The 8,314-nt window shown below is 39.0% G+C and overlaps 1 long non-coding RNA gene across 2 annotated transcripts; it reads left to right on the top strand.

Annotated features, from left to right (window-relative positions):
• Positions 1-6,044: 6,044 nt before the first annotated feature.
• On the top strand, positions 6,045-6,583 carry LOC120441433. Of its 2 annotated transcripts, XR_005614083.1 has the most exons (4): positions 6,045-6,062; positions 6,192-6,279; positions 6,379-6,487; positions 6,567-6,583. It is a non-coding gene; the product is annotated as an uncharacterized LOC120441433 (long non-coding RNA). The 2 variants fall into 2 exon arrangements; XR_005614082.1 differs by lacking the exon at positions 6,045-6,062 and having other exon boundaries at positions 6,190-6,279.
• The last annotated feature ends 1,731 nt before the right edge of the window (positions 6,584-8,314 follow it).

The raw sequence follows: 8,314 nt of genomic DNA, 5'->3' as shown, positions 1-8,314 counted from the left end.
CTACCTATCAAGCTGTCCGATTTCGTATGCGCACAACTAAAACGCCATATTTCCGGTTTAAATAGTACACACTATTATTTTGATCCTACCCCGATCTCGTTGCTTTTTGTGCCGATCTCGTTCATATTCCAAGTGTTTATTTGCGCTTTTTAAAAATTTATTTTAGTCCTCCTGGCAGTTACTACACCCACTTTCACCGGCTGTTATGTTGAAGAGTACTGACCACATACTTGTTAATTGACGTGATAACGCTGGGGTAGTCGCTATTTACTGTATGGATTCCGAAGCCATGTTGAATTGTCCAATTTTCTCCTTAGTTATGGAGAGAGAACATACGAGGAACTGCTCATGTTTCGTCTGTTGGGTCCCACCCATCTGAATACGATAAGTCCCCAGAGGCAAACCGCCGCAAAACATTCAGGCTGAAGGTCAGTATTGTAATGTAAATAACTAAATGTAATTATTGGTTAAATACATGTTATAATTATTTTACATTTTTAAATACAGGAGAGTGATAAAAACAAAAAGAAGAAGCCATGGGACTATTTCAAGAGTTTCATCTCAAGTCCCATCTGTGGACACACTGGTGTACTCAAGACTCGAACTGCAATGTGTTCCAGATTTTACTGGTATGGAATGTCGTTGACATTGTTAATTGGGTATGTATTTTTAAAGTTGTCATTTATATATAGTATGTTAATAGTGACCAATAGAATGCATAGTTATCCTGAAGACCGTACCAGATTGATGTGTCAGTAATTAACACTGTATACGCCACTTGATTTCAGTATATATAGAACATTTGCGTAGTTTTCGTTGTTTTAATTAATTGCGATTGTTGGATAATATAGTGACTGCTCAATATGTTTAAGGTCCTGGCTGTGATTCCAGTGTCAAAAATGGAGAAGCCATTGGCTGCTGCTGTCCACCACGTGTAGGCGTGTCCAGCGGGGTGGCCTGGGGGCACAGGCCACAAGCTGAGACTGGCCACCCCAGGTGCCACCCAAGCCAAGATCAATAAAATCCAATGAGAAATATCAAAATGTACTGATTATGTTTTCACAGTGAAGCTCAGATATCCTAGTGTAAGTGAATGCAACGCATCGGGCTTTCAAGGCCATCGAGCATCATGTTAGTCAAAAAGGCAGAGAGCTACAACGCACGAAAGACAGCATCACAGAAAACAGCCGGGCGGATTGATTTACAGTTTAACATAGCTGGACTGGCCACCCGAGCATGGCGGAGACTTCCACGCTAGCAGGTGGACGAGAGAAGGGTAGGCAGGAGGAGGAGACCAGGCAGCCGCCCAGTCCGAAAGTGTCAGGTGAACTGGAACGCTTCAGGTAAGAAGTTATGACCTGCAGTCTATCTGGGCCGATATAAACCAAGTTTGGGTTGAGTTTATCGCTGTGCTGACTCTTTTACAGTCCAGTTACAATAGCATGTAGCGTGCCTAGCTAGCATGACAGTTTCTATACAGCTGTGGGTGCTGTGATGCTACTGATGGTGAACTTTATTCTGTCTACAAGTTTAGTTAGTAGAGTTTGCAACGCTCCTTAAAAATATGTAATGGTCCCCTCATTCAGAGAAATATTATGTGTTACGTATTGAGCTGAGAAGAGACGCGGTTTGTCCCTGGACTTTAGCTGGTATGGAAAAAGACACAAAGCTGGAGTTATTCTGTCTTTATGCGTTGCGTGCTTCTTCTCTCTCTCATTTTCTCTCCTCTCCTGCTGCTAGCAATCATTAACTGACGAAATGATCAGCTGATCGGCTTTTCTCTCTTTGTTTGTTATATCGCCACTTTGGCGCCAGAAAAAGTAAAACCAGCAGATGTCGCGTTAAACAACAGCAGCACGCTGTGAGTTTGATCGGCTGTTGTTAGAATGTATTTATTATTAATTTCTAGTATCAGCTGATGTTTGCCGGTGCCACAGCTGTAAAGCTGCTGGTCATAGATGTCGGTTTGGATATGTGGTGAGAGGGAAACATGCAGGTAAGAACCAGGAGATGTCCTTGCGAATCATCAGAGCTGAACAGGTGATACTGGAGAAACAGTTTACCTTTACAGGTGACATATGAATGAGTTGAAGGGAAGTGTGAGCTGTTTCTGAGAGAGACAGTCAACACCAGGATCCTTTTTCTAAGTAGCTGACAGCCGGTAACTGCAGCAGGGGCGGATCTAGCGAGTGTTGCCAGCCAGGTAGGGCGATTAACAGGGAAAGACAAGGAAATACTTTCTCACTTATTCTCATTTAAAATATCTCGCTTATTAAATAATTATCTGAATCTTGCGAACAAAGTTTTATCTGACGTACTGATTAGAAATCCTACAAGCATGCGACAAGATCGTACATCACTGTCACAACAGCGTTTGTTTTCATTCAAAGGCTTTTATGGCTTTAATACCTGCGTGGTCTGTAGTCAAAATGCCCAATGTCCCAGTTCAGCCCTGCAGGCTAGCTACTGGCAGTAAGTCACCATGCCAGCTGACTGTATTTCATCATCAGCCAGTGTTGTTCTTTATACATCTATTTACTTGCTTTCAGGTTTCATTCAATGCTAGGCTCCTTTTCTGTATTTGCTTCACTCCTGTTTCAAAATCAAACACCAGTTTGTGAGAAGATTATCTTCTCTTTTTAATAGGCAGATAAAATTTTGCATGGGCTAATTTGCCAATTGTGCTGTTAAAATGTTTTGTATTTTAATATTCAAAATGTGCAACATATGTGCACTATATGTCAGTATACTATGCAAATATTGCTGCAATCACGTAGTGGTTAAAACCTCATTCTAATAAGAGTCAAAAGCAAATTCGAGTTATTTACGGTTTACAGGGTTATTGGAATGATGGTTAACCGTTGGTGAGAAATGACATTATCTGCCAATTACATCTCACACCCTTTCACCATTCAGCTCCTCTCTACCTGGCTCAACAAAGAAATTTTCTAGACACGCCACTGGCAGCCACTGCAGTGTATAAAGGCAAATATCAGCAGCATTTTTAGTAGAAAACAGTAAATGTTATCATGTACATTATATATTAATGTGATTCTTTATCACTGACAGGTGTCACATGTCTGGGAGCTAATCGAATAGATCTAACTGGATCCTCTTCCAAAACGCCTAGTGGCTTCCAGTACATTATGACTGCAACAGACTATTTTTCAAAATGGGTTGAGGCTTTTCCATTAAAAAGCAAAAGTGCTGCTGAGGTAGCTCATCAGTTGTGCTCAATCATATAGACATGGCTGTCCAAAACTAATTTTATCCCGACCAAGGAAGGGAATTTGTTAACGAGGTAAGTGTTAAGTTTACATTTTCCATACCTCTTTAGGTAAATACTTGGCCACAGTGTGCCAAGTAGCTGCCAGGCCAAAGGTTTTGTGTGATTGTTTTAAAAACAATTTTCTTTTTTTCTTTGAAGCTCAACTCAAGACTTTGCAGCTTAATGAAAATAGATAGAAGTGTCACAGCAGCCGCATCATTCCTCAGACAAATGGCCTTTGACGAAAGACAAATGACAACATAAAAGGTATTTTATTTGTATGTAACATTTCATTTGCTTTTAAGACACTGTCACTATTGTGGTTTTTATGTCCACATGTAGAGCCCTGAGAAAATTAGTCAACAGTCAACAGAATGACTGGGATGTGTATCTGGATGCTACACTGTTTTCTTTGAGGTCCAAGGTCCACACCACAACCAAATACACACCATTCCGCTTAATGTATGGGAGAGAGGCTACGATCCTTCTGAAGTTCCTGTCGAAGTCCCAGTAGGTGTTATTAAGGAATTTTATTTATGCAACAACTATGATAATGCATAAATTAAATGTCATCTTAATTGGAAATTGTGCATATTGATATTGGCTGCAGCTTTAATCTTCTGCTTAACTTCTATATGCAAGATACATTTAAAAGATAAAGTAAGTGACTAGTTACTTTTTATGATTGTTTTATGTAAAGTAATAAATGTTGAGGAGACCTTTAAGTATAATGTGTTCACCATGGAAGTGTATCAAGAGGAAAAAGTGACTATAAAAAAAAAAATGATATGAGTCTATCTTTGTGGCTTTCTGTGCTCAAAGCTTTTATAATAGTATATTTACTTTTAAACATGAGTTATTATAGCTACAATTTTCAGTTCATGTTTCACATGCATTATTTGTCTTTATGATTTTAATAGTACTTAAAATGTGACAATTTTAGTTGTCCTCCATCATTCTCCCTGAGGAGTCGAAAGTTACGGTGACTTTGTATCTTCTACAAGAGACGCATAAGAGCAAGTTAAAAACTGTCGAGGAAAATATGGCAAAGTCCCAAGACTTACAAAAGGAAGCCTATGCCAGACGAGTCCAGAAGAAGTACAGAAACCTTGTGTACAGCGTTGGAGATGAAGTTCTTCTCTCTTGAACATGAGGAAACGTGGAAGGAAGGGAGGAAGGTTTGATCCAGATTTTCAGGACCCTACACCATTCAAGACATCACTGGCAAATGTGTGAGATTAAAACACGGAAGGAGCAACTTTAAAAAATCACTACAGCATTGGACCATATCAAGCCGCATAGAAGAAGCCACCATGTAAATATCAGTGACAATGAAAATACCCAACTCACAGTCAGACAGTGAACAGCAGCACAGACCTGAAGATGCCCCCTCACATCCTCCTGCTGGACCCTCAGTGCCAGCAAAGTCCAGAGGATACCAGACCCTCTATTATTCTATTATGCACCCAAAACGGTTGACAAAAGTTGTTGTTCCATTAAGGAGTTTATTTCGTTCCAGGACCAGAAACGGTGAACAAGAAAACTTCCCTCTCGAAACAAAGCTTAGAAAGTGAAGGTGGCATAGTGAACAACTTCTTTTTGACCCGTTGGTCATTTGTTGCCAGTTTATGCTGTAACTTGATTGACCATTGCATGACTTTTGTTTGCATTTTTGCAGTCTTCAACTCATATTGATGTAAAGAAACATGCAACATGCACTGAGCTTGTGGAAGTCTGAAATGGATCTGCCTGTCAGTAATTTTTTCTCTTTGCCCACTCGCTGTACCTTTCCTATTTCTCTCATGTGAAAATGCATGTTTATTGTGTTGACTTTTTTTCCTGTTGTGGCCCGCTGGCCTTTACCCAGCTTTTCCACTAAAAATCTCATGCATGCCTGAGCTAACTTTATCATATTTTTCTTTTCAGTAAAGAGGCTATGGGCTGCAAAGGATACTGGGCGCTTTGGAATCAGTTGTTGACCACAAGTTATTTGATTCCTCTTTTCAACACTGCAGGGGTCACGGTGGCTTTCTGATGAGGTAAGATAACTTATCATTATTGACTCTGATTTTGAAGTGCTCCTTCTGAAGCATTTGCAGTGCAGACACCATTAATAGTTTAAACAAAGGGTAGGTGGGGGGTTTATATAGCAAAAACTCTGATAAGGTTTCACCCATTCACTTCCATAGAAAAGATTGTTATCAATCACAACACAGATGTTGTGACATCTGTGACATCATAATACCCAGTTCCAGTATATGCAGAAAGAACCTTTATCAGCAATTATATTTCTTTCCAAGTTTTTGTGTACAGCACTCAAGCAGTTACTCCAAAAATTGTTGCTGCTGGTGTATAAACTCTAACTTTTCAAAACAGGTCATTGATGCATACCTGCACCGTGTTATTGAGAGACGAAGGTAAGTAAGAAATGTCCTTGCCCAGTTATTTTGAAATACAAAAATGTATTTACTGTTCTGTAACATTTTTGTATACTTATACAGAATGCTGTACACCTGCTCTGTTCAGTAGTTGCAAGCTCGTTGTTTTCTGGCAGTTCAGATGCCCTCACCAAGGTAAGTTGAAAGTTCAGAAGTGGTCCAAAAAGTTGAGTCATTTCTATTTCTGAGGACAGAGTTCGGGTTCCTTTAAACAAGACTATATTTGAAAACACCCTGAGACGCAAGGTACCTAAGTAAATCGAATTACTCTGCACTTCCAATCCCACAGATGAAGTTCCCAGTTGAAGACATGTGGCTGTGCCCTGTGAACTTTGGTAACACACTGGATTCTTGTGGTATGTGTTTATTTAGTTATTAATTTGCATAATTTGTTGGGAAGCAGTTTTGCTCAAAGTGTTATTCTTTAAATAGGTTTTCAGTGGCAAAACTATTGTAATTTTTTTAATTTATTAACTTTTCTTTAGATTGTCAACATTTCTGCACAGAAAATACTGCTCATAGACCCCATGGGAATGAAGGTGTTTATGACAGGAAAATTCTATGCAACTGGAGGTATGTATGATACTGAGGTATTATTCTTTGTATGTTTTATGTTCAGGTATTAAACATAAAACATTTCTTGTTTCATTACAAACATTTTTGTTCAACTAGGAATTTTCTGAGGATGAGAGGGCATGAAGACACCATGGAGTGGCAGTTACACACTATGCAACACAACAAGCAACAGGATTCCAGCAGTTGCGGAGTTTTGCTGTTAAAGGTAACCTTTATTCAAATGATTCCATTTATTGTTAGCTACAATTAGGACTTTACATTATAATAATAATGAGAAATCTCAGTTTGCAGAACAGTACCTGTTTTGCTTTTGGAGAGGTCAGTGAGGTGTTAACCACTACAGAAGCAGTTGTGCTGGAGCGTAATGCAGATAGCTTGCACCCTACTTGAACATCGAGGTAAGTCCAGTAAAGTCCTTATCACATTAGAGTGTGTACTTCAATTTAAATAGTGCTTTTCAAACAGCACAGTACCAAATAGTGCTTTTCAAACATTTTCAGATAAGACCCTTCTGAAAGTCTAATTAAAAAAATTCAGGGGGACTAATTTGCCATGAAGTATTTGTGGAAAAATGTACTATTATTTTTTTTTTAATTAATCAATAAATAATGTTTGATTAAACCTAACCATGAATGTGTTTCAGGAACGCTGAGGACTACTGCATTGTTTGCTCTATGTTAGATGCTGATGCTGACCGCAGCATGATTGAAATGGTAAACAAAACAAAAGAAACACATAAGTCTTAGTATCATTACTTGTTAATCATGTTTAAAATGTTGACTAATAGTATTCACCAAACATAATATGAGCTTATTTATTTTTCCTTTCCAGGTGCAGTGTGAATCTTGTTAAAGATGGGCACATTTTGCATGTGCAAAATATAAAGAGAGCAATCAAGAATATAAATGCAAAAAAATGTAAGGAAAACACATAACAACTTCAAATAAAAAACACCTGTCTTTTTCCTCCATGTCTCTTTTTGTATTTTTTGTCAACATTAGATGATTGTGTGCTGGAGGCACGCTTTTGATAGTGTGATTTGGCCATCTGAACGTCCTACCTAAATAAATCCAAGCAGGAAGCATGTTTTCATAGTGTGATTTGGCCATCTGAACGCCCTACCTAAATAAACCAAGCAGGAAGCATGTTTTGATAGTGTGATTTGGCCATCTGAACGCCCCACCTAAATAAATCCAAGCAGGAAGCATGTTTTCATAGTGTGAACGTCCTACCTAAATAAATCCAAGCAGGAAGCATGTTTTCATAGTGTGATTTGGCCATCTGAACGTCCCACCTAAATAAATCCAAGCAGGAAGCATGTTTTCATAGTGTGATTTGGCCATCTGAACGCCCTACCTAAATAAATCCAAGCAGGAAGCATGTTTTCATAGTGTGATTTGGCCATCTGAACGTCCTACCTAAATAAATCCAAGCAGGAAGCATAAGCATAGTGTGATTTGGCCATCTGAACGTCCTACCTAAATAAATCCAAGCAGGAAATGTTTCATAGTGTGATTTTTATCTGAACGCCCTTCTACCCAACAATAAATCCAAGCAGGAAGATTGCATAGTGTGACGGCCATCTGAACGTCCTACCTAAATAAATCCAAGCAGGAAGCATGTTTTCATAGTGTGATTTGGCCATCTGAACGTCCTACCTAAATAAATCCAAGCAGGAAGCATGTTTTCATAGTGTGATTTGGCCATCTGAACGTGTCCTACCTAAATAAAACCAAGCAGGAAGCATGTTTTCAGTGTGATTGGCCATCTGAACGTCTCTACCTAAATAAATCCAAGAGGAAGCATGTTTTCATAGTGTGATTTGGCCATCTGAACGTCCCACCTAAATAAATCCAAGCAGGAAGCATGTTTTCATAGTGTGATTTGGCCATCTGAACGTCCCACCTAAATAAATCCAAGCAGGAAGCATGCCATAGTGTGATTTGGCCATCTGAACGTCCTACCTTAATAGGAAGCATGTTTTAATAGTGTGATTTGGCCATCTGAACATCCTACCTACCTAAATAAATCC

Source organism: Oreochromis aureus, linkage group 8 (genome assembly GCF_013358895.1).
Source record: "Oreochromis aureus strain Israel breed Guangdong linkage group 8, ZZ_aureus, whole genome shotgun sequence".
Taxonomy (NCBI): domain Eukaryota; kingdom Metazoa; phylum Chordata; class Actinopteri; order Cichliformes; family Cichlidae; genus Oreochromis; species Oreochromis aureus.
The sequence above is the reverse complement of the archived record's forward strand: the minus strand, read 5'-3'. Positions and strand labels throughout refer to the sequence as shown.